This window comes from Chlorocebus sabaeus, chromosome 26 (genome assembly GCF_047675955.1).
Source record: "Chlorocebus sabaeus isolate Y175 chromosome 26, mChlSab1.0.hap1, whole genome shotgun sequence".
Taxonomy (NCBI): domain Eukaryota; kingdom Metazoa; phylum Chordata; class Mammalia; order Primates; family Cercopithecidae; genus Chlorocebus; species Chlorocebus sabaeus.
The window spans coordinates 53052609-53079361 of NC_132929.1; the positions used below are offsets into that span (position 1 = coordinate 53052609).

Genomic DNA, 26753 nt, shown 5'->3' on the forward strand with positions numbered 1-26753 from the left:
CCAACAATTGGATGGCATCTTAGGAGTAAAAAGGAGCTCCTGGCACTGGGAGTATGTAAGTCTGTATGGTTGTGTGACAGAGATGCCATAGTAAAGGCAATTCTTATATCAGGCAAGAAACTGCACCAGGGTCAATATTTTGCAGACTTTAAAAACATGTTTTAAAGCAGAACTCTTTCTTCGAATGAGATAATACACTGTGGTACCACAATTTATAAAACAATCAAAGCAGGGCCTCTTTGGTGATCCCTGGGATAGGGATCTGGAGCCCTCCCATGTGGACACCCCTTTGGAATATTCTGGGTGAGTATCAAGTCCTTTCCGACAGGGGCTCCTCTGATTCCGTGGTTCTTTGAGAACTTTCCAAATTGGAAATTCTGCTCCCCTCCCAGGCTTTTCCTGAGCTGCCCACACACTTCCTTGGATGTGGTGTCACCAAGATGGAGATGTTTATGGGGAAGGGGAAAGACGTGAGTGTGTGCGCTGCTGCAGCCACATACCTCGCATGCCCCTCTCCAGGGATGGCACACAGGGCTTTCCATGCTGGGGTCAAGGATCACAGTGGCAGCAGATGGCAGAGGCTGCAATTCGAGTTTAACTGAGCCTTTCACCACCTTTGGTGCAGACAGGAGAAAAGGCAGGGAGCCCCAAAGCCTGGGCCAATGGGAAGGGCATGGGTAGAATTGGTTTTGCCATGCTGGGGGAAACCCGTCTTGAAGGTAGCCTAGGAGACTGTCAGGGTCTGCCCTGGTGGTGGGATCTCAGAGGTGAACCTGGGGGACTTCCCAGACTCTAAAGGACCCAAATGTGAGAAGGCCCATGGACTTGCCACAGAGGGGAGGGCCGCCAGCCAGGGCCTGCCTTTGTCTGCCCAATACTTGCTGGCCCTGAGTCTGTTTTTTCCAACAGAACCAGAACTTTGTCATAAAATTCTTGGACTACTTGAGTTTCTGGATTAGAAAGTCTCCTCCTCCCCCTACCCCCACAATGATGATAGCTCCAGTCGTTCTCATAAACACCTAACAAGAGTAAAATGTTTTCCCTTCAGAAGGATAACAGAAAGAATAACACCAAGGAGATTTCATTATAGTGCAGCTGCTTCTCTGGTTGGCAAGAGGCACAGCTGTGACCTGGAGCTGTTTTTGTTTATTTGAAAGGAAAGGGAAGACAAGTATTCATTCATTCCACAAACATTTACTGAGCCCATAGAGCCACTGGGCTTCTGTTGGTCATTAGGGATATATATGTATGTATGTGTATGTGTATATAATATACCTATATATAATATGTGTGTGTGTGTGTGTGTGTGTGTGTATAAAATATATAAAACCAGGTCTTGCTCTCTTGCCCAGGCTGGAGTGCCGTGGTGCCATCTTAGCTCACTGCAGCCTTGAACTCCTGGGCTCAAGAGATCCTCCCGCCTTAGCCTCCTAAGTAGCTGGAACTACAAGAGCAGCCACCACACCTGGCTAATTTTTAAATTTTTTGTAGAGATGGGGTTTTGCTATGTCACCCAGGCTGATCTCAAACTCCTGAGCTCAAGTAATTCTCCTGCTTGCGCCTTCCAAAGCACTGTGATTATAGGCATGAGTCACTGTGCCCAGTCACTGGGGAAATAAGTCAGCCCCAGCTCTGAAGGTGCCATCAACAAGGAGGAGATGGACATAAGAAAATCACAGCCCAGGTTCTAAAGGCCTCATCTTCTTTAAAAAAAAGAAAAGAAAAGAAAAGAAAAAACAAAGAAAGAAAATCACAGCCTGGAAATCCATGAATTGACACTCATAAGTTCACACAGTCTACAGAGTTAGCCAGGTGAAGAAAAGAAGGATACCAAGCCTTCTAAGCAGAGAGTAGAGCATGTGTGGGCAGCCAGGGTCAGGGAAGTGTGGACTTCCTCCTGGGTGGAGGGGGCATGAGAGGTGCTAGGTAGAGAGGGCCAGAATGTTACAGGAAAGGGGTCCTGATCTAGACCCCAAGAGAGGGTTCTTGGATCTTGCACAAGAAATAATTCAGGGTAAGTCCGCAGTGCAAAGTAAAAGCAAGTTTATTAAGAAGGTAAAGTGGTGAAAGGACAGCTACTCCATAGACAGACAGGACGTTCCCGAAAGTAAGAGGAGGAATGCGTCCACCCTAGGTACAATGCTTGTATATATGGAGAGATGTGCTCTGCTACAAGGGTTTGTGATAATTAATTTTCTTAATTATGATATTTTGCAAGAATCGATAGTATTATCTTTAAAGCAAAATTAGGAATGCCTTTGTTCTCCAGATATCAGGATATCTGGACATTCCCAAGTCTGGGTCTGTTTAGTAAACATTATTATTTTTTTCCCTTAACTGTAAACATCTAGAGGTCAGGAATGCCTGACTTTCTGAGAATGCAGCCCAGCAATTCCTAGCCCCATTTTCCTAGCCCTCACTCAAAATGGAGGCGCTCTGGTTCGAATGCCTCTGACAAGAAGATAGACCAATATGAGGGGCCAGGCAGGGTCTGGTGGGGGCTGTCTGTTGAGCTGAGTTTGAACTTTATCCTATGAGTGATCAGAAGCTGTTGATGGGTTTTAAGTAGGGGAGAGTCTTGACCACACTGGTAATATAGAAAAACTCTATGAAATAAGGATGTATAGAATTTGCATCTAAAATGAACTCGGATCAAAATACAAAAGGCAAGCCTGTCGCGGTGGCTCACATCTGTAATCCCAGTGCTTTGGGAGGCTGAGGTGGGTGGATCACTTGAAGTCAGGAATTGGAGACCAGCCTGGCCAACATGGTGAAACTCCATCTCTACTAAAAAAGTACAAAGATTAGCCGGGTGTGGTGGCGTGCGCCTGTAGCCCCAGCTACTCACAAGGCTGAGGGGGGAGAATCACTTGAACCCAGGAGACTGGGGTTGCAGTGAGCCCAGATCAAGCCACTGCACTCCAGCCTAGGCAACAGAGCAAGACTCTGTCTCAAAACAAAACGTAACAAAAAAAGGCAATTAGTTGCAGGAATGAGAAACAGCCCAAGTGTCTGTCAATAGGCTGGCTGAATAAACTATCATACAGCTATGCCAAGAAGTATTAGGCAGCTGGAGAAAGGAGTGAAGACGGTTTCCATATAGAATATATTATTAAGAAAAGGAATGTGTGTCTCATAGTTCTCTAAGGAAGGCAGGGATGCAAATATATAAATGTATCAATATATCTGCTTATATTTAAAAGCACACAAGCAATGGAAGGATAAAGCAATGAAAAGTGGCTACCTTTAGGAGGAGAGAGGGAGCAGAATGGAAGAGATAGGGATGGAAGCTGGGCTTATTTGAAGATAGCTTGTTTTGTACATGTGACTTTGGAACTGAGTATTTCATAAAAGTAAAAAAATTACATAAAAATGAAACCTAAAAAGAAGCTAATAAACATAATGTGCATCTGGTTGGTGGAGTCAGCACACAGATGAACTGTTCTAAACACAGTAATTTGACTGTACAACCCCAAAAGGATATAGCTTGCAGACAAAAATAACTGCAAATGCACAAACAAAAATCTTAAATTGTTTTCAACAGTCACTTGGCTGATGGGAGACTTGGTATTGGTGTTTTGAGACTGTTGCGTGCAATGGGGAAAGAAGCAAATGAGAAATTATGTGAAATTTTAATTCTGGAATTCCTGGTGTTTTTGAGAAATGAGATTCTGGACATGGGAGAAAGGAGGTGCAGATGGAAGAAGGAAGAGGTTGTGCCAACACCCTATAGACCTAAATTTAATTGAAAGTATCAATATGAACTTACGATGTGCTTTATATTTATATTGAGAAAAAATGTATTTCCTAGTTCTGACCTCAGAAAATACCTAGGAACAATAAGCATTTCAGTAGCTATGAGCACCCCAATGCCTAGATTGTATTCTTGAAATATACCCAGTAAAAGAACTAGTGTTCCCTGAAAAAGTAATTGATTCCAGGTCTGAGACAGGAAATGGACAACAGGGGACTGGAACATTGGCCATATCAGATGGCAAGAAAGTTCTCTAGGACACCTAGGGTGGGGTCCAAAGGACTCAGGAGTCAACTTGAAGAGGTCCCTTCTGGCCAAAGATAGGACCATTTTTGCATCAATAAAGGTAAAAATTGCAAAGGATTGAAGCACATCAAATATGTTTAACTCCATGAGTTCATAATGATACTAAAACATATCTAATTGGTCACCTTTGGGGTATTCAGTGGTTCATAAACTGATAAAGAGAAATAATTTAGCATTTATGCTGCCTGTACTGTACAAACTACTACTGGGTAACCAAATAGTGGATAAGGAGATGTTTCTGTTTATAGAAGTAATTCAGCTCATAAATCAAGAAGAAATGGTAGAATTAGAATATCACCATGTGGCAACTCCTAATTAATGGATAGTGGCACCGATCAGCAATATCTGCTAATATCACAAATTGAGATAACCAGACCTCATAGGCCTCCTATGAAGTATTCTTGCCAAAAATTGGACCTAAATCTGGATTCAAATGGCAATTTACAGGAAATACAGGAGATAGAAGAAAATATTAAAGGACAAAATGGGTATACAATCATTCTTGTGGGAAGCTCTACAGGTTAAAAGATCTAGTTTCTTTCTTTTTTTTTTTTTTTTGAGACAGAGTCTCCTCCGTCACCCATGCTGGAGTGCAGTGGCATGATCACAGCTCACTACAGCCTTAACCTCCCAGACTCCAGTGATTCTCCTCCCTCAGCCCCCCTGAGGAGATGGGACTACAGGTGCACACCACCATACCTGGTGAATTTTTGGTTGTTTTTGGCAGAGACAGGGTTTTGCTATGTTGCCCTGGCTGGTCTTGAACTCCTGGGCTCAAGTGATCCACCCTCCTCAGCCTGTCAAAGTACTGGGATTACAGGTGTGAGCCACTGCACCAGGCCTTATTATCTAGTTTCTTAAACAAATAGGCTGTAAAGAAAAGCGAACAGAAATGTGGAGGAAACTCATAGTTAGAATCACAACCTGCAAAACTTATTTAGATCAAGATTAAAACAATCTAAACAAAATAAAAATTTTTTTTTGGTGACATATAAAACACCATTAGAAATTTGAACAGTGGCTGGATATTTGATTACATTAAAATTATCGTTAACTGTTTTTAGGTGTGATGTTGTGGCTATGATTTTTTTCAAGAGTTTTAAAGGGAGAAGAAACATAAGTACTTCTCAAAACTCTTCAAAATCATCCTACTTCACCAGTTTCCTCTCTGCTTAGAATAAGCTTGTTATTTCAAACTTAGGGCCAATGCAATGTGAAGATGAAAAATAATTTGGGGAGCAAAATATATTGTGGATATTCATATGTAAAAATATAGCATGTATACTTACATTCCCAGTTAAGTATAGTATTCCTAAGTCAATTTATAGAATTTTCAAGCACATTTAAAAAATAGTACTGAATTATTGAAAATAACACCGAAATTCCTTCCAGCTATGTGACTATGCGAAAGTTCCAGATTAAAAAGTCCTTAACATAAGAGAGATGTTATGTAATCATCTCTGCCTATGAAGTTAATGTCCAGATTTTAGACAAAAACCTTCACCTCATATCCTAAAAATAAGTATTTTAAGTCTTTTCCGTACAGGTGCCAGAGAGTCATGTGTTCGTTTTAACACCAGAGGCAATCACACAATGCTAAAAATAAGCACGTGTCTATGCATGTATTTTTAACGTACAGGAATGGCATTATGTATAATAATCTCACCTGGTTTCCTACTTTTCTCATTAAACACTTTGATTTTGAGATAGATCCATTATATCCATAATGCGTGTACTTGCAGCACATCAACCCCACTTTCCTTATCTACTCCCAGGCGGGCGGACTCTCCGGCTGCCCCTCACTCTCTCATCATAGGCACAGGAACAGAATTTCTGAGTCATAAGACTGATACGGACGTTTCAGTGTGGAAAACTGCTAGCACGGCAGATGCCAAAACCCCTTTCCTGTGCCTGAAAGAGACCTTCTGGAGGTATGAAGAGCAATAATGTCTCCCATCCCCTCTGTAGCTCCAGAAATAACTCTTGAAACAACAGGATTTGGTGTAGAAAGGTTACAGCTGAGAGGCCGCCAGTCTCCACCCGTCTGCTCTGGGAGAAGTTATCTCGAGGTCCAGTTAAGCGGCCCAGCAACTCCGAAGGACTCGCTGGAAAGTCCTGCACACCAAGCTTGCCCCTTCTCCGTAGCTCGGGGTAGGAAGCAGCCACCTCTTGTCTCAAGACTGAGGAGGCCTGGGGCAGGGCGGGGCAGGCAGAAGACTTTAGGAGGGACACCCTGGGATGAGGTGGCACCTCGATCTCTGCACCTGCCCCTGCACCTGGGGTGGGTCTGAGGGGAACAGCGTCACTAACTGTTGGACTGAAGTCACCACAGGAAGCTCAGCCTTCTTGGGCTACATAAAATTCAGAAATGTCCAGGCTGGCTGTGACACCAGGCTCTTCAAGCCCTGACATAGCTGGTCTAGGGGGCTCTTACTGACTTCTGCTGCCCCACCTTCCTGGCCTCTAGGGGGCGCTGTTCCTTCAGCAGCCAAGAATCAGCCTGAACCAAGGGCAGCTGCCAGGTGACAGCTCAGAGCGGGATGGGGGTGGTAAAGACCATTCAGATAAAGGCTTGGGGAAGAACAATGGAAATTGTTCCAGGCAGTACCCAAACCTGGAAAACTCTTTTGGGGCACAGCTTGGCTATCTCCTGCCTTGATCCCAGTGCCATCTTTCTCCCCTGTCTCCAGGAGTTCTTCCTCTTCGTCCAGATTTTCCAAATGCAGACCAAGAGGGATTGAGCTGTCCCCCACCCTGCCTGGCCCAGAAGTTCCATTTCCTACCTCCTTCTAGCAGGGGAGCAGGGACCTTCTTTAGTGGCCCCCAGGATGGCCCTGTCTCAGAAAGACACAACCACGACTTCTGTGTATAATAGACACCACCACACAGTAAGTAGTGGGAGGATGGGGTGTGGAAGGACTCGTATTTGTCCTTTAGGCCCTTAACCCGTGGCATGACTCTGATGGTTAAGGACAGCCTGGGACAAGTCCAGTGAAATCAGGGTAGGACAGTGAGGAGGTGAGTAGAATCCCATGGGGGTGTGAGTGCCTCTGAGGCAACCTAGAGGTGGAAGGGGTAGCAGACCCTTAGGAAATAAGCATGACCCCCTGGCTGGGTAAGGGCACCCACTATGAGGGTAACAGTCACTCATTCATCCCACAACCGTTTTTTTTTTTTTTTTTTTTTTTTTTTTTGCCGCCACCTCGCCCGGCTAGTTTTTTGTATTTTTTTAGTAGAGACGGGGTTTCACCGTGTTAGCCAGGATGGTCTCGATCTCCTGACCTCGTGATCCGCCCGTCTCGGCCTCCCAAAGTGCTGGGATTACAGGCTTGAGCCACCGCGCCCGGCCCCCCACAACCGTTTTTGATGTCTGTATGTGCCAGGTACCATGCTAGTTGCAGGATATAATTGTGAACAAGTGATGTGTGGGTCTTAGTGTTGAAGAGCTGACATTGGAGGATATCAGAGACAAACAACAAGTAAGCAAATACAGCATTGTTAACTGCAGTAAGAATGAGGACAGACACAGGCCCATATGGAGGGCTGGGTGGCTCCTGGCATCGGGGCCATATGTAGCTCGGCTTGGAATTCAGGGTCCTAACTCCAACTCTGGCAGGCTGGAGGAAGAGTCCCACATCCAGATGCAGTGGCACTTATGGGTCTGAAAGACATAAGCCCGGGTCTAGGGGCTGAGTGGTCCTGTATGCCAGGGGCCATGCCAGGCACTTCACCGTGTTAATGTGCTTCATCCAGAGAGGAAGCCGACCACCAGAAAGGCTTCTGAGATTGACTGCTGGCTGCCTTCTTATTCTCCCCTTGGGTCGGGACTGACTCCCTGATGGGGTGAGGCTGAGGCTGGCCAGCAGGGAGGCCAAGCTGTTGGATCAGAGGAAGGCGATGTCAGACGCCAGCCCCTGTCGCCCGCCAGCTCTTCCCTTCCCACTGTCCCCAGCTGGCCCTGGCCCAGCCTCTCCAGCATCCTCATCTCGCTCCCTGCCTCCAGCTCACCCTGCCCACGTATCCACTAGGGGCTGCCGTTGTTTCTCTGATTAGTTACTGTTTTGCTGCCAAATTAATGCTTCTAAACCATATTTTATAACAGCAGCCTTCATCTGCAGAGGATCTTTGAAAATACTTGGCTTGGCCTTTAAAGTGGTTCAAAAATGTGGTCTTACTGAATTTTTACAGCTTTATTTCTGCTTTCAGAGGTGCATCCTGCATGTATATCAAACTGTGGGTGCTCATCCCTCCACCACACCTCTGCTTGGTTGTCTTTCTCTCCCTCAATCCCCCACCCCTGGCCCTCCTGCATCCCTCTGGGTAATGAAACAGCTCCTCATTCAGTCAGCCAGTCTTGCATTCAGCAGGCTCTGCAGGCTCCCACTCTGTGCCCGCCATTCCTGGGCAGCACTCGGAACCCGCCTGCTCTGACACCTCATCCACTTGTTTTGTGATCTTATTAATCTTCATTTATTAACTCCTGCATGAGACCTTATCCTTCTGCTCCTCTGAACTGTAATCCTTCAAGGGCAGAGGCTGCATCTTGCCCATTCCATGGCCTCATGGTTACCTGCCTGTGGCAGGGGTCAATAAATATGCCACATGACCTGGACAAACATGGGCTCTGGAAGGAAAGCACTGAATACTGGCCTGGGGGCTGGAACTCAGTCTCAGTTCTGCCACTTAAATGCTGGGTGGTCTCTGGAACATTACTATCTTTTTCTGGGCACCAGAATCCCAGCTATAACATGCAGCTGCCATCCGTGTCCTGTTTACCTTACTAGGCTAAGGTGGGAGACTGTGCAGGTGCGGGCTGTTATTATAAGGGTTTTCCCTGTGGGTGGGGTGTGTACTGGAGTAGGGGGAGATATTGTGTTTCTTGGTGCCTCTTGGCCATAAGACCTGAGCAAAACCAGCATGAAGCCCCTCCACAACCCTCAGATGCCAACCCAGGGGGTTAAGGCGGGGGGATGTGACGCAATGGCTAGCAACCCCATGCACACTTGTTTATGTGAGTTGCAGATGAGGTGCTCTTATGCTCCCAGGGCTTTCTGCCAGTGTTGAGAAGGAACAGGAGCTCTTCTCCAGCCAGGTGAACATGGCCTCGCTTGGCAAGCTTGCAGTCCTACATTCCGGTAGGTTCCAGGCTGCTTCCAGTAATTCAGGGAGGCTGGGGAGGGATGAGTTGGGACATTTTATTATTATGGACTATCTGAGTGGAAATGGATAGCTGAGCCCTCTGAGGATCCGCAGCTTCATTACCCAGAGGGGAAACCAAGGCTCACACAGGAGAAGGGGCTTGTCCAAGGTCACTTCTGCAGTCTTGTCTCTAAGCCAAGAGTATGGATTTTGGAGACAGGGAGATTTGAATTCTGCCAGTTACTAGCTAGAAGAGCTTGAGCAAATGTCAACCCCTGAGGCTTAGTTTCTGCAAATGTTAATGAGGAATCACAATTCTGATATTTTATTGCTATGAGGATTAGAGGAAATGATAGATGAAGAGCCTGCTCCTGAGAAAGGCCTTCTTGTTTCTCAGGCAACAAAACTGCCAAAGGCTTTAGGAAAGAATCCTAGTGGGGTGTGGGTTGCGGGAACTCTGATTTCAAGGAAGTGAGTGGCTTGGGATCTGGCCCAGCCTTCCTGTCCTTTCCTTTCATCCATCTGCTCATTCATTCCACAGATGTGGATTGAGCATCCGCTCAGGTCCAGATTCTGTCCTGGATGCTACTTTATCAAAGAGAACTAAGACCCAACTGCTCCCCACCTTAAATGCTCACAGTCCAGTGGAGAGAGAGAGAGAGACAAGGCAAAGAGACACTGTCAGAATGAAATTGCTGTTAGAGGTGTGTGCATGACACAGGGGGAACCCTGAGGAAGTGGAGCTCCTGAAGAGTCACGCTTCTTTTTTTTTTTTTTTTTTTTTTTTAACTGCAGAGTACTTTTTTATGGTTGAGACCTACCTTTCTGTATAATTTTATAACCTGCTATTTCTTCTTAATTTTTTTTTAGAAACAAGGTCTCACTATGCTGCCCAGGCTGGAGTGCAGCGGCTATTCACAGGTGCAGTCCCACTGATCAGCACGGGAGTTCTGACCTGCTCCATTTTGGATCTGGGCTGATTCACCCCTCCTTGGGCAACCTGGTGGTCCCTGGCTCCTGGGAGGTCACCTTATTGATGTCAAACTTAGTGCAGACACCCAATCAGCACAACACACTATAGCCCAGAACGCCTGAACTCAAGTGATCCTCCTGCCTCAGCCTCCCGAGTAGCTGGGACTACAGGCACACACCGCATCCAGCTATTATTATTTTTAATTAACATGTAGTAATTGTACATATTTATGGGATACAGTGTGCTATTTCAATACATGTATATGATCCATAATGATCAAATCAGGGCAATTAGCATACCTATCACCTCAAACATTTATCATTTCTTTTTTTTTTTTTTTGTGATGGAGTCTCATTCTGTCGCCCAGGCTGGAGTGCAGTGGCACGATCTCAGCTCACTGTAACCTCTACCTCCAGGGCTTAAGTGATTCTCCTGCCTCAGCCTCCCAAGTGGCTGGAATTATAGGCACTCACCACCATGCCCAGCTAATTTTTGTATGTTTAGTAGAGACGGGGTTTCACCATGTTGGCCAGGCTGGTCTTGAACTCTTGAACTCAGTGATCTGCCCACCTCAGCCTCCCAAAATGCTGGGATTACAGACATGAGCCACCACATCCAGCCCATTTATCATTTATCATTTCTTTGTGCTGGGAACATTTAAAATCCACTCTTCTAGCAATTTTTAAATATACATTAAATTGTTAATTATAGTCATCTTAGGGTATTATAAAATGCGAGAGCTTATTCCTCCTATCTAGTTGTGATTTTGTATCCTTTAACCTCTCACTATCCCCCACCCTTCCCAGGCTTTATATCTGCTATTCTACTTTCTACTTCTATAAACTCAACTTTTTTAGCTCCCACATATGAGTGAGAACATGCGGTACTTTTCTTCCTGTCCTTGGCTTATTTCACTTAACATAATGTCCTCCATGCTCATCCATATTGCTGTGAATGTCAAGATTTCATTCTTTTTTCTGGCTGGATAGTATTCCACTGTGTATGTATACCAGATTTTCTTTATCCATTCATCCATTGATAGACACTTAGATTGATTTCATATCTTTGCTATTGTCAATAGTGCTGCAATAAACATGGGAGTGCAGATATCTCTTCAGTATACTGATTTCCTTTCCTTTGGGTGTATACCCTGTAGTGGGACTGTGGGATCACATGTTAGTTCTATTTTCAGATTTTTGAGGAAACTTTATACTGGTTTTCATAATGGCTGTACTAATATACATTTCCATGAATAGCATATAAGACTTCTCCTTTCTCCACATCCTCAGTCTTTGTTATTTTCTGTCATTTTTATGGTAGTCATTCTAACTGGGATGGGATGATATCTCATCACCATTTTGATTTGCATTTTCCTGATGATTAGTAATGTTATACATTTTTTCATATACCTGTTGGCCATTTGTATGTCTTTGAGAGATGTCTATTCAGCTCATTTCCCATTTTGAAATAAGGTTATTTGTTTTTTTGCTGTTGAGTTATTTGATTGAGTTCCTTGTGTATTCTTGATGTTAGTCTTTTGTCAGATGGATAGTTTGCAAATATTTTCTCCCATTCTGCAGGCTGTCTCTTCACTCTGTTGCTTGTCTCCTTTGCTGTACAGAAGCTTTTTAGCTTGGTCTAATTCCATTTGTCTATTTTTTGCTTTTGTTGCCCTCGCATTTGAGGTCTCCATTAAATCTTTGCCCAGACTAATCCAATGTCCTGAAGTGTTTCCTATATGTTTTCTTCTAGTAGTTTTAGTTTTTTCTTTTCTTTTCTTTCTTTCTTTCTTTTTCTTTCTTTCTTTGTTTCTTTCTCTCTCTCTCTCTTTCTTTCTTTCTTTCTTTCTTTTCTTTCTTTCTGCATAGCTAGCTGAGGTTTTCTTTTGGAAAAAAAAATCGAATTGGTTTGTAGCTGGAGGCATTGCCAAGGGGGGGTACCCCAGCCAGTAAAGTCCCCCACCGCAGGTGGGCTTTGGCCTCCCCCACAGGCTCTGGGGCAGCCACAGGAGGGATAGGTTGGGCGGGGCTGCCATGGCCGTTCACTTGGGCAGGTTGTCAGAGGACTTGGACACCAGCGTCCCATCGCAGGTCTCCATCTTCCTCACAACCATGGCGCTGGTGGAGCTGGTGTGGCTGAAGGAGCTGGAGTCCCCACCAGAGCCAAAGCTGGAGCCCAGACCATAAGCTGAGGCTGGGGCTTGTGATGCCCTTATAGCCTGAGCTCAGCCCATTGGCATAGCCACTGGTGGTCTTCGTATGGATACTCATGTTCTGCATCCCAGATGCCAGCCGGCTCTCCTCGCTCTCCAGCAGCTTCCTGTAAGTGGCAATCTCCATGTCCAGGTCCAGCTTGACGTTCATCAGCTCCTGGTACTCAGGCAGCTGCCGTGCCATGTCCTGCTTGGCCCACTGCAGGGCAGCCTCCGGCTCGGACAGCTTGGCATTGATGTCCTTAATGGCCAACTCTCTGTGCTGCTCGGCATCTGCGATGGTGGCCTCCAGGGAAGCCCTCTGGCCTTTGAGGCCCTCAATCTCAGCCTGGAGCCGGCTGATGTTCTGGTTCATTTCTGAGATCTCAGTCTTTGTGTGCTGCAGGTCATCCCCATGCTTCCCAGCCAGCATCTGCAGCTCCTCATGCTTGGTCTGGTGCATGCTGTCAACCTCAGCCCTGCTGCGGTTGGTGATCTCCTCGTACTGTGCCTTGACCTCAGCTATGATGCTGTCCATGTCCAGGGAGCAGCTGTTGTCCATGGACAGCGCCACAGACCTGTGCGAGATCTAGGACTGCAGCTCCCGGATCTCCTCTTCATACAGCTGCCTGAAGAAGTTGATCTCATCAGTCAGTGCTTCCAGGCCAGACTCCAGCTCTACCTTGTTTATGTAAGCTTCATAGGACAAATTCATTCTCCATCTCTGTAAGCTTATTGATCTCATCCTCGTACTTGTTCTTGAAGTCCTCCACCAGCCCCTGATTGTTGCCAAGCCCTGCCAACAGCTTCAGCGTCTCCTGGCCCAGAGTATCCAGCTGCTGCCAAAGGTTGTTGATGTAGCTCTTGAATGTGTTGTCCACGTTGCTCTGAGCTGTATTGTGCTGCTGCAGGAGGCTCCACTTTGTCTCCAGCATCTTGTTCTGCTGCTTCAGGAACTGTACCTTGTCGATGAAGGAGGCAAACTTTTTGTTGAGGCTCTTGATCTGCTCCTTCTCCTGGGTGCGCGTGGTCTGGATGTTGGGGTCCACCTCCAGGTTAAGGGGGCTCAGCAGGCTCTGGCTGACCGTGACAGCAGTAATGCCTCCCATACCACTGGCCCCGCCACAGCCTCTGCCCAGGACACCCTGGAAGCTGCTGCTGCCTACTCAGGAGAAGCTCGAGGAGCTGATGTGGGCACTGGGCCCACTCATGTAGGAGCAGCTGCTGAAGGCCTGGGGGTCAGAGATGGATACCTTATAGGGCTTCTAGGTCACCCTGATGGACATGGTGGAGGCAGGCAGGCTGAACCAGGCGGGGATTCAAGAAGGAGCACAGAAGCTACTTCTAGGTCCCTTCTAGTAGTTTTCTAGTTTGGGGTCTTACATTTAAGTTTTTCATCAATTTGGATTTAATTTTTTAATGATGACAGATAAAGATCTAGTTTCATTTTTCTGCATATAGATATCCAGTTTTCCCCACACCCATTTATTAAAGAGACTGTCCTTTCCGCCAAAGGACATTATTGGCACCTTCGTGGAAAATCAGTTGACTATAAATACGTGGATTTATTTCTGGGTTGTCTATTCTGTTCCATTGGTCTATGTGTCTGTTTTTATGCCAGTACCATGCTGTTTTGGTTATTATAGCTTTTTTTAGTACATTTTGAAGTCCATCTTTTTAGTGCATTTAAAGCTGGAAGTGTGATGCCTCCAGCTTTATCCTTTTTGCTTAGGATTTATGTGGCTATTCAGCCTTTGTTAACTTGCTTTTTTTGTTGTTATAGATAGGGTCTCTGTAGCCTCCACCCCCACCCCCCGCCACACTGTCCCCCCACCCCCGCCACCCTGGGCTTAAGTGATCCGCCCACCTCAACTTCCCAAGTAGCTGTGTCTACAGGCACGCCACCACACCGGGCTGATTTTTGTATTTTTTTGTAGAGACTGGGTGTTCCATGTTGCCCAGGCTGGTCTCGAACTCCTGGGCTCAAGCAATAAGCCTGCCTCAGCCCCCTAAATTGCTGGGATTACAGGTGTGAGCCATCATGCCCAGCCTAACCTGCTATTTTTATTTGGTATTATATAATAAACATTTGCCCTATAATATTATAAAACTCTTGGTAAACATTTTCAATGTCTGAGATGTATTTTCAGCAAAGCAATGCCATAGTTTTTAGGTTTTTGGTTTTTGTTGTTTTTATTTTTGAGGGGGGGTGGTCTCGTTCTATCACCCAGGCTGGAATGCAGTGGCGTGATCATGGCTCACTGCAGCCTTGACCTTCTGGGCTCAAGTGATCCTCCCACCTCAGCCTCCCAAGTAGCTGGAATCACAAGTGTGCAACAACACATCCAGCTAATTTTTTGATTTTTTTTTTTTTTTTTTTGAGACAAGGTCTTGCTACATTGGCCGGGCTGAAGTGGTCTGCCTGCATCAGCCTCTCAAAGTGATGGGATTACAGGTGGAAGAAGTAGTCTTGGACATTTAGGTTGTTTTCAGGATTTTTCTTTGACAAATAATACTGTTACAAATATCTTTGTGCAGAATTGTTTCCCATGATTCTTATTTCCTTGGGGTAGATTTTTTAGTCATGGAAATTCTGGACACAGCGTATGAACATTTTAAAATCTCTCAATAATCCCGTGATACTTATGGCCTGAGTGACTTCCTGAGATGGGTTTCTGGTGTGTCCAGTCGCAGTTATGGCCTTGTCCTTGCATCTGTGTGGAGATATGGGAGTTACAGAAGAAGAGAAGGTGGGCATGGAATGTTTTGAATCACATGGCTCTGGGGTTCTTACTAATCACATGGCTGTGGCCATATGGCCTCATCCTCCTGAGATTCATTTCCTTGTCTGTGTGATTGAGGTGATAATACTACCCTCAAGCAGTTTTGTGAGGACCAAGGCCAGTGAATGCGCAGCACACGGCTCAGGGCCGGGCACACAGAAGAGCACAGCAATTGTTTATCACGATAGCATGGCATCTCCTTGGTTGGGACTGGTATAAACGTTTGGCCTCTGGAAGTTGATGCTGCAGAGTGAGACCCACCAACCCAGGCATGTGTGTCCCTACATTGACCCAGCCAGGGCCCCCAGGATCCCTTCAGACAGATGGGCAGAAAGCAAAAACCAACACCAAGGTCCGAGACCAGAGAAGGTGAGCAAAGGGCTCTGAGGGCAGAACAGAGTGAAGAAGTGATCGTCAGGCTGCCTGGGAGAGGAAAAAATGGGGACTGGGAAGAAGCGGGAGGGAGAGAGCTTGGTTGCGGGGAGGACGAGTGGACAGGAAAGGTCAAGATCAGAGGATGAAGTCCAAAGGGAAGGGTTGGTTCAGTACCAGGACATAAGGTAAATCCAGTTACTAGGTGGCCAGAGGAATAGGCAGGAATGGGTCCCAGGAAGTTCTGACACCCAATGCCTGGTTCTATGACTAGCTCACTGTGTGACCCTGAACAAGAACCTCACCCTTACTGCGCACTGGTTTACTCATTTGCAGAAGTTCCTGGGTGTCCTTCGATCTTGGACAACCTCTGGCCTGGCAGTGTCCTGAAGACATTGATGATCCTCCATCTGGCCCTCCGCATAAGTTTAAAAATCTAGCAGCATAGTTCCTCTGCAGGAGACAGGAGACAAGTGTTGGTATAACTGAGTGTCTTGGAGCAATGGGAAGCCTTTTCTGGAGGATTATTGGAAGAAAATCCAGGGGAAGGGGGCTTGCTTAAAGAGAGTGACCACAGCCAGAGCAGAACAGGGTGTGGGTGAGAGGGGTGCAGAGGGGAGGGGGTGGGGTGGGAGGGGAGGCGGGGGTTGGACAGAGGGATCACGGGTGAGAGGAGTGCAGAGGTGGGAGGTGCCCAGTGGTGAGCCCCAAGGCAGGGCGAGAATTGTCCTGGGCTCCCTGCCATTCACACTGTCCCTTAATGAAGATTAGAAAATATCGCCTGCTTTGGCTGATGAAGTCTCATGTTTATATCACTTGACTAGAAGAATAAGGTCTCATTTTCAGACTTCACTCGTTCCCTTGGCTGGATACCCTTGTGTTTCAGGTTGGGTTCTGCAGAAGCAGAAACACTGAGACAGAATTTGGGGCACATGATGTTTATTAGCAGTCAACAGCTGTGAAAGGAGGGGGAAGCAGGCTTGGGCAGAGGGAAGCTGACCTGTGCTGCAGCTCAGCAAAGTCTCAGCTAAACCAGCAGTGTTCATCAAAGCTGTCCAGCATCAGGTCTAAGTGGATGGGCCTCTATACTCCTGCCACCATCAGTCACCAGACGTGGGCTACCCCAGAAATGGCATAGCCTGGGGTGAGGTGGCCCTCAGCAGTGGCGGCAGGCTCTGCAGGAACTAAAAGCTGAGACTGTCTGATGACCTCTCTCCCTGCAGCTGAGCAGCAGGTCCTTCCTTGAAAGGGGAATCTGGGCTGCACATCTCCATGTCTGTCACACTTTAAGCAGTGAACCACCCTCTCAACTGTACATGGCAGACAGACAAACTTTAGAGAATACAAACCTATGCTTTGGACAGATGCTTTGATAAATGTGGATAGGGAAAATAAAACAAGTCATTGTGTTTGTATTAAAGGAGTTCCAATTAGAGAGTCAGATTCTCTGAGTCCATTGCTTCCTGATTTTTTGGCCTGGCAGTTTTTAAATGTCTGGCTTGTCACATCTCACCACTTCCCTCCCCTCATGCTGTGCTAGCTCCTGGGCCTGGTAATATGCTTTCTGCTGCATGAAGGTGCTGTGTCATTCTTTCGTTCTGTTTAAAGCAAAGAGCATTGTTTCCCTTCTTTTCCTATTTCTGTGGGATTTGGCCATGAGGCCTTGAAGTCGGGAGTAGGAGATAACCCGAAAGACATGGTACCTGAATCCTCAAGAGGAGGATGCATCTGGCTTCAAGGCCTTCAGTGCCCTGCTAGTGCTCTTAGCTTGAAGTCCAATCCCTCAGCCTGGGATGAAGTGCCTGATGAGCTGGGCTGCTTCCTCCCAGCCTGGCACAGAATGGGGGCTCAGTGAGTAAGAATGAGGAAAAATGCCGGTCACAGTTGCTCACACCTGTAATCCCAGGACTTTGGGAGGCCAAGGCAGGTAGGTCACCTAAGGTCGGAAGTTTGAGACCAGCCTGACCAACATGGAGAAACCCCGTCTCTACTAAAAATTTAAAATTAGCCGGGCATGGTAGTATATTACATGACTGTAGTCCCAACTACTCAGGAGGCTGAGGCAGGAGAATCGCGTGAACCCAGGAGGTAGAGATTGCGGTGAGCCAAGATCGCACCATTGCACTCCAGCCTGGGCAACAAGAATGAAACTGTCTCAAAAAAAAAAAAAAAAAAAAGGAAAAATGCTTATTTCTGTTAATATGATAATAATAAAAGGACACGTTTCTCTAGGCTCCACCAAACCATAGGTACTCATAGCGGCTCAGTACCAGCGATAAGCTAAAGTTGCTTGGCTCATCTGTTCATACAAAACCTCAAGTGTTGGTCAGGCGCAGTGGCTCACACCTGTAATCCCAGCACGTTGGGAGGCCAAGGCAGGTGGATCACTTGAGGTCAGGATTTCAAGGCCAGCCTGGCCACCATGGTGAAACCCCGTCTCTACCAAAAATACAAAAATTAGCTGGGCGTGGTGGCGGATGACTGTAGTCCCAGTTACTCAGGAGGCTGAGGCAGGACAATCACTTGATCCTGGGATGCAGGAGGTTGCAGTGAGCTGAGATCGCATCACTGCATTCTAGCCTGGGCGACAGAGCAAGACTCCATCTCAAACAAACAAAACAAACCAAAAAAATCCTCAACTGTCTCCTCAAGGTCTACTCCAAACAATTTCTAGGAAATAAGAGGTAAAGAATAATGAGTTAAGAGCGAGAGTTCTGGACTCACCACTGAAAGGAACCAGGGATCCTTGGAGAAAAGTTGATTTGAGAATGAGGGGCAGGTAACTTACAAGATGAGCCTGAAAACTTGCGCCAGAAAGTAAAGAAGTGCTCAAAAAATGATGGGGCCATAACAGAAGGAAAGAGAACCCACCCTAAGGGGCTCGCAATGGTCAAATCTGGGATAATTTGAGCATCATAATAAATAATAATAGTAACAGATTATAACTCACTGGATGACATAGAACTTACCAAACCCACACTAATATAATTAAATGGACAAATAATTGGGAGAAGGGAAAATTCTTTCTTATGGTATAATAAATGTAGATGGAATGATGGAGTTGGAGAATCACCAATGCATGCTAAAACTAGTGGGCGAAGATGCAAAGAGAAACATGATCTATGTATTTACATAGTCTCAAAGGATTTCCCCACAAGATTCTTACAGATGACTAAGGGAAAAACAGTAACTTTAAGGTGGAGAAAACTGGCGGACACTACCTTAATCAAGTGATCAGAGTTAACAACACCAATAGTGGGACAAATTGACATCACATGCCTCCTGTTATGATGCACTGAGAAAGACGCAGCATCACATATGTGGTATCTTTTGCCAAAAACACATCATCTGAGTCTAATCATGAGGAAAGCACTTGACACAAACCCAAATTGAGAGGCTTTCTATAATACAACTGGCCTGCAATCTTCCAAAGTGTCAAGGTCGCGAAAGTCAAGGAAAGACTGGAGAACTGTCGCAGAATTAAGGAGACCAAGAGGAAAAAACACAAAATTTTAAAGGACATTACAATTAATGAAATTGAATTTGAATATGGAGTGCAAATTAGAAAACAGCATTATATTGATGTTAAATTTCTTCTTCTTTTTTTTTTTTGAGTCAGGGTCTCGCTCTGTCACTCAGGCTGGAGTGCAATGGCATGATCAAGGCTCACTATAGCTTCCACCTCCCCAATTCAAGCAATCCTCCCACTTCAGCCTCCCGAGTAGCTGGGACTTCAGGTGCATGCCACCATGCCTGGCTAATTGCTTGTAGAGATAGGATTTTGCCATGTAGCCCAGGCTGGTCTCGAACTCCTGAGCTCAAGCAATCTGCCCACCTCAGCTCCCAAAGTGTTGGGATTACAGGTGTGAGCCACCGCACCTAGCCGATGATAAATTTCTTAATTTAAAAAATTGTACTGTGGTTATATAAGAGAATTTCCTCATTCTTGGGAAATATATACTTGAAGAATTTAAGGGTGAAGGGATACCATGTCTGCAACTTACCCAACTAATAGAAAAAAATCAATATGCATATATAAAAATAGAGAAACAATAATAAAGCAGTTGAGGTAAAATTTAAACAATCTGATGAATCTTGGTAAAATGGACAGGAGTTTTTGTACTCTTTTCTCTAAATTTAAAATTATACCAAAATAAAAATTTATAAAAAAAAGAAAAAAGGAACATGAGAAAGCCTACCTCTTCTAGATGACCCGAGGAGGTGCTACAAGGACGGCGCTCCGGAGGCAGCTAGAGAGCAAGTGCCTGCACCTTGAGGGTGTGGGCTCTCATGGGGCTGGGAAGTCTGTTTGCTACTCTGGCTTCCAGCCACTCCTCAGCTTGGTTCTACGATTTGAAGTCCTGGGAATGAGGCTTTTCCAGCTGGGCAGACAGGGCTGTCAGGAGCAATACTGTCAGGTCTAATGGTACAGTCATCACCCTGGTTGTGAGTCTACTGTGGGTGAACCTGGACTAAGGTGCCTTTTCACGTTATCAAACACTGGTATAGGCATGTATCTTCCTTCCTTCCTTCCTTCCTTCCTTCCTTCCTTCCTTCCTTCCTTCCTTCCTTCCTTCCTTCCTTCCTTCCTTCCTTCTTTCCTCCCTCCCTCCCTCCCTCCCAAGTTCTCAGTCACCCAGGCTAAAGTACAGTGGTGCAATTATACACAGCTCACTGCAACCACAACCTTCTAGGCCCAAGCGATCCTGTCACCTCTGCCTCCCAGGTAGCTGAGGCTACAGGCACATGCCATCATGCCCAGTTAATTTCTTTTTCTTTTTTTTTTTTTTTTTGTAGAGACAGGGTCTTGCTTTGTCGCCCAGGCTGGTCTCAAACTCCTAAGCTCAAGCGATCCGCCCACATCGGCCTCCCAAAGTGCTGGGATTACAAGCGTGAGCTACCAGGCCTGGCTAGAATCTGGTTTAAGCTTTAAACAAGTAACCTGCTTAAATATGTAGGCTTATCATTTCTGTTTTCCAGATGAGGTAACTGAGTCTCAGTGAGGTGAGGCTGGAGCTCTTCCAACTCTGAGTCCAGGGGTCATCCACCCCCACCCCCCCACCCCAAGTTCCACTCCTTGGACAGTCTGGGGCTTCCCTGCTTGGAGCCTGGGCACATGCTGCTCCCTTTGCCTGCACACAAGCCTATCAAGTGTCTCTGCCTGTGGATTTTCTGGCCTAGCCAAGACTAAAGTTGGGGTCTCCTGCCTCTGAATCCTAGGTTTTCAGGGATAATTAAACACCAGTTGGACTGAAATCAAGCTTTGCCTTACTATGAACAAGTCATTTCCCACCTGCATTAAAACCAACCCAATAGGGGAGAGGATGCTAGAAACACATTTTTGAAGCTGTTTTGAGAGACAGCTGCCATAACGGAAACAAAACGAAACAGGCTAGAAAAGGGGGTAGGGGGTGGGAGATGGTTATGCCTTTCCTTCCCTGTCAGTGAGATCATTCTACTGGTCCCCCTCTGGGCCCTGCCACCCGCACTTATTGGGCCTCAGTTTCCCCATTTGTAAAATGACAAAGTAAGGCAATAGCAGGAGTTCTGCTCCGAGGTGTGTGACTGACTCACGAAACTTAAAATCTATGCAGACTCCCTGGTCCCCCCCAGTCAGTAGGCCAAGGTTGGGACTTGGCCTTTCGTGTTTTTTTTTTTTTTTAAACAAAGTCCCACTTCTGGTAGGCACGCTTTGTGCTGTTTGAGCACCTCCAGATGGTCCCTGCTGGCTCTTCCATCACTGCAGGCCTCCACCCTCTGACCGGTGAGCAGGTGGCAGTGGATTCCTGGGACTCACTGAGGCCCCTTCCCCATGCCCACCAGTTCCTGGGCCACTTCCCGAAGGGCCACTTTGCACCTCTTTGCTGTCTTTCAAGCATCCTGATCAGCACTCAGCTTCTGACGACTGATAATGCTTGGAAACTCAGAGTCACACTCTTGTGGCTGCAAATTAGCAAACCTGAAAGCTCCTCATCAATTCCGAAGAGCTGTGCGAGTGGGAAGAAGCCTTATCTTTTGCAGCTGCTGTCCCTGGGGGCAAACTGAAGAACAGAAACTGTATCACATCCTGAAGGCCAAAGGTCACACCCTTAGCCCCAGTGGAGGACTCTGGGGCAAGGATGTTTCCTGGAGTCAGAGGAGGGGAGCCTCCATCTGAGCGCGCCACATCCCCACCCTGCATGGGCTCTGCACTTCCTTCTCAGCGGGGACTTGCTTTTCCCTTCTTCCTCATCCTGTTTCTGCCCCAGGCCCTGGCCCCTCACTACCAGCTCCACACTCTGGGGAGGAAAGACCCTCGTTAGTGATGGGACTCCGAAAAGTTAACTGACCTGTCTGAGCCTCAAGTTCCTTGTCTGTTGAATGGGGCCATAATGCCTCACATTGTTGTTGGGAGGATTAAGTGATACATAAGACAGGTGAAGTGCTTACAACAGAGCCTGGTGCAGCACAGCCCTAGAAGGCTATTAGCGTTATTCTGGAACGCCCTTCGTGCCTCACAGGTGAGCTCTTTCTCATTAATCAAGACCCAGCTCCCCTCCTTTGGGAGGACTTCCCAGGCCAGGCTCCTCAACAGCCTCTCTCTGTTGTCTGCGCTCAGCACATTTTCCCTTCCTAGGCTACCTCCCTCACCACACTGGCAGGGGCTGAGCTTGTTCATTTCCATGTTCCCAGACAGGAAGGCTCAATCGGTGCTGGTGGGTGTGCTTCAGTGGAGCTTGTTCCATTCTGGAACAGGGTAGGTGGGGTGGACAGAGGGTGCCCCACGACAGTGGGCATGTGCCTCTGGCCACCTGGAGGGACCCTGCGGGTATTTCCCCCAGCAACAGTGAACCATCATGGCCAGGTGCTGGAACATCCCAGTGCACCCACAGGATGGGTGGACAACCCTATAGCCATGGGCAGCAACATGACAGTGCGCCCACTGAGGTCTGAATGGCTGACTCGTGAATGCCCTTCTGGCCATAAGCTGATGGTAGGTTGAGGATTACTCCCGCAGGACAGATGCTCCCCTGCAGAAGGGAGAAGCATGCATCACTTGCCTACTCCTTGGACCAGTGGCAATGCTGTCTCCAAATGAAATTCATGGCAACAGCCTCCTGGCTCTTCGAGTGTCACCAAAGAGCTTTCAGACCCTCCTTCTCTCCCTCTTCTTTCCAGCCCCCGCCCTTCTTCAGAAGGCTCGAAGCTCTCGCTTTAGATTCTTCCTGGATAACAAATGAGAATCTTAGGACTCTCAGAGTGCAGTCCTGCCCTCCAGCTTGGTGTCAGCCTCACCTCTGAGGGCTATTCCCTGACAACGTCTCCTCTTCCAGCTCCTGAGAACTTGGCTGAACTTCCTTCAAAATGGTATTTATTCGGCCAGGTGCAGTGGCTCACGCCTGTAATCCCAGCACTTTGGGAGGCCAAGGCGGGCAGATCACTTGAGGCCAGGAGTTTGAGACCAGCTTGGCCAACATGGTGAAACCCTGTCTCTACTAAAAATATAAAAATTAGCCAGGCATGATGGTGCACGGCTGTACTCAGCTACTCTGGAGGCTGAGGCCGGGAGAATTGCTTGAACCTGGGAGGCAGAGTTTGTAGTGAGCCAAGATTGCGTCACTGCATTCCAGCCTGGGGAACAGAGCAAGACTCTGTCTCAAAAAAAAAGAAAAAAGATGTTTATTTGCCTTCCATCTTGCCTGCATTTTGTCCATTCGTCCATCCATGTATTGGTCAGGGAAGGCTTTCCTGAAGAGGTGACATTTGATAAGAGGGCCAAGGGATAAGGAGTAGTTAGCTGGGCCAAGGCAGGATCTAGGATGGAACGGGAAGAAGCTTCCAGGCAGGGAGATCATGTGCGAAGAACCCGGGGTAGAAGAGAATGAGGCAGAATGGAGGAATTGAAAGAAGGTCTGGGAAGCAGTACCAGAAACTAATGGAAGCATAGTGTGAGTTGAAGTTTTGAAGAGTAGGCTGGGACCAAATTATGCAGGGTCTGTAGGCCATGTAAGGGCAATGGCCATTGTCCTGAGAGTAATGGAAAATCATGGCAAGGTGACAGTGGGACGCTGACATGAACAAATGTGGATCTGAAAATGTCACTCTGCTATGTGGAGAGCAGACAGGAATGAGCAGGGTTGGTTTCATAGATGTGCAACTTGTGTAAGGAAATTGCACTTGGGGTCTAATGCTCTGAGATTGCCATCTTGGAATTCTTAATCACATTATTTTTGAATTTGCTTTTCTTAAGTACAGTCTGGTGGGACAATGAAACATACATCAAGGACTTGGTGCTTTGGCTCCTGTGGTCCTGCTTCCAACTGCCTCCCCTGGACTGGTTCTCAGTCTCCTTCTCCACTTCTGCCTAGCAATCACTGCTACCCTCTGCCCCCAGCAGAGACCTGAGTGCAGGCATGGTGACAGTCAGGGTGAAGGGCACACCGGGTAGCATCTGAGGATTGGCCATGGCAGTGTGGCCCCTGCCCCAGGCTGGCAACACCATGGCAAATTCAACAGGTGACTCAGGGGGCTGAGCCTCTCACTCACTTCTGACCCAGGTCCCTAGTGCATCCCGGCCTGGACTTTGCAACACCCCTGGGAACTGCCTGTCCACTGTGGGTTGGTGAGGCAGGTCCATGGGAAATGGCAATGCCTGGCTTGACTTCCTCAACCCCCGCTGGGGAATGTAGAACACAGGTCAGCATGGTGGCTGGCAGGAGGAGAGCTCCAAGCAACTGGTGAATTTCAAACAGAACTGAGTCAAGTCAGAGGGTGGGGCGGGGCAGGTTGTCCCACAGATATTCCCATGCCCAAGGGAGTGTAATGTTAAATAACAAATCAAAAACACCTTTTCAGGTTGAGAGAGAGACTGCAGTAAAGAAATAAGTTTTATATATTAGTACCTTTAACCATAACTTTGTCCCTGCTTTTTAAGTAAGAGGTCTCACATTTTTATCTTCCACTGGCCCCATAAGTTATGTAGCTGTCCAGGCAGTGAGCAATCAGTGAGATCGAGCCTGTGAAACTGGTGGAGGTCCTGTAAATATTGATCCTCCTTCTGTGGCAGCTGGTGTTACTGGTTTTGTTGTTTATGTGGTTCAGAGGGATGGATGAAGTGTCTTCAGGAGCTGAGTCCTGCCAGTCGGTGGTGGGGGCTGTGACAATAAATGTTATAAAACCTGATTTTGCATTTTATTCTTAATCCTTGGAGCTACTGCTTCTTGAATTCTTCAAGCAGATGTGTTCAAATACCATGCAAAACAGGCAGGGGCTCTGCCTAGGAGGGAGATGCCCCCACAGCCTGGCTTGAGGCACAACTGCACAGACCTCAAGGCAAATTGTTTTGAAGCAGCTGGAACAGTCACTAAAAAGCGGTGATTTTCAGGACTGTATTCCTCTCTCCAGGGGCCTGGGTGTGGGTGTGGGTGGGGCTGCTGGGAATAGGGGCCCCCTAGGACAGTCCTCTTTTCTGAGGGGCACTCAGATGTGTCTCAGTCTGGCTCCTCCATCTCTCTGACATCCCACCAATCCACCCAAGCCCCACCCCACCTGCCCCAACCAGACCTCATTCCTGTCCAAGTCATCACAATATCTTCTTCTGGTCTCACCCGCTCTGAGCCACTCCTCATGGAGAAAGAACTTCCTGGAACCTGTCTGTCAGTCTCCAGGCCCCTCAGAGCAAAAACTAAGTTGGCCTCCCCTTAAGGCCCCAGTCCCAGCAGGACCCTGCAGGAGTTGGTGCTCAGCAATGCTTGTGTGCCTGGGCTGAGGAGAAGGTTGTGGTGGTCATGTGGTTGGCTTTCAGAATCCATGGCTGCCCATTTGCAAGGCCAACCATGGGGAATTATGAGCACATGACCCACTTTGGGCCAAGGAGACACAGGGGAAGGTCTTCTGGGGAGCTGGGCAGAAGGGAGAGTGCAGGGATTTTGGAGAAAATGAGACACAAGGGCAGGTGTCCTTTTCTTTGTCTGCTTGTGGCTGTGTCTGGGGTTGTAGCCTAGAGCTGCTGCAGCTCCTTGGCCTCCAGCCCAAGGAGGAAGATCATAGATGCAGGAGAAACTCAGAGAGACTGAGCTGAAGCCCTCATGTACCACAGCTGGAGGCTGCCCTGCCTCCAGCCCCCTTGTGTAGGTGACAGCACACGTCCTCTGTGTCAGATCCTCTGGTTTATGTTCTTTGCAGCCAAAAGCATCCTCAACTGATGCAAATAACACAGTGACTGCAGAATAGCATGTGCTAAAGGCCCAAAGTGGGTCATGTGCTCATACTTCCTCATGGTTGGCCTTGCGAATGGGCAGCCTCTCATCCCGATAGCACCATCAGCCCCGGTGGCTTCCCTAGACTGTTTTTCTATCTATCGACTTGGGTGAGAGGGTCTCGAGGTAGAACTGGAGAAAGGAACAATGAAACCCATTTTGAATAGAGGGCTGTTGGTAAAAGACAACCGTGGAAGTTAAGAGCATGTGCTTTGACTTCCGACAGATCTTGGACCAAAGCCCAGCCCTCCGCTTATTGCCTGTTCCTTGGGTGCATTACTTACACTCTTTAATCACTGGTTTGCTCATCTGTAAAGTGGGGATAATGACAGTGTAAGTGAGGCGGTCCATGTGAAAAGCGGACTGGTGTACCTGGTGCTACTGGGTAAGTACTCCAAAGCCGAATTGGCTGTCTGGTCGCCCAGCCCGGGGAGCTGCAATAGGTAAGGTTGGAAGGGAGGGGAGGAGGAAGACTTCTCTAGCAGAGAACTGCAGAGTCTCTCCAGGGGTTCCACCCATTACTTCCTTCCCCAGTTGCTCCAGCCCATCACCAGCATGGCCCTCCATCTGGGGCTGCCCTGGCTGGACAAGTGCAATTGGGAAACGAAGGCCTCATGTGTGGGAGCCTTGAGGTTGGCTTTGAGGGGTGGGAGGATTTGCCAAGGTAAGGAAGATCAAGGAAAGCTTGCCAGAAGGGAGGCTGGGAACAGAGCAGGTGGGAGTGGGAAAGGTGCCTCTGGGGAGAGGGAAGAGGCCTGGCCGGAGCGGAAGTCTCTGGGAGGTGATGGGAAGGACGCCTAGAAAGGCAGGGCAGGGAGCCCAGCTGTGAAATTTTCTGCCAATAAGAGGGCAGGAGACTTCTGTTAACAGAGGGTCTCTAGACTGCTCCAGACCTAGAGGCATCATCCCATCTGATGGATGGAGAAACTGAGCTCAGGGAGGCTGAGCCAGTGCTATCAGAGATGGTGGTGCCATTGGGAGGGGAGGTGCAGCCTGC

General features: G+C 47.4%; 1 pseudogene; it reads right to left on the reverse strand.

The window, feature by feature from the left end:
• Nucleotides 1–12213: 12213 nt before the first annotated feature.
• Nucleotides 12214–13649, reverse strand: LOC103245275 (keratin, type II cytoskeletal 8 pseudogene; annotated as a pseudogene).
• Between the last annotated feature and the right edge of the window lie 13104 nt (nt 13650–26753).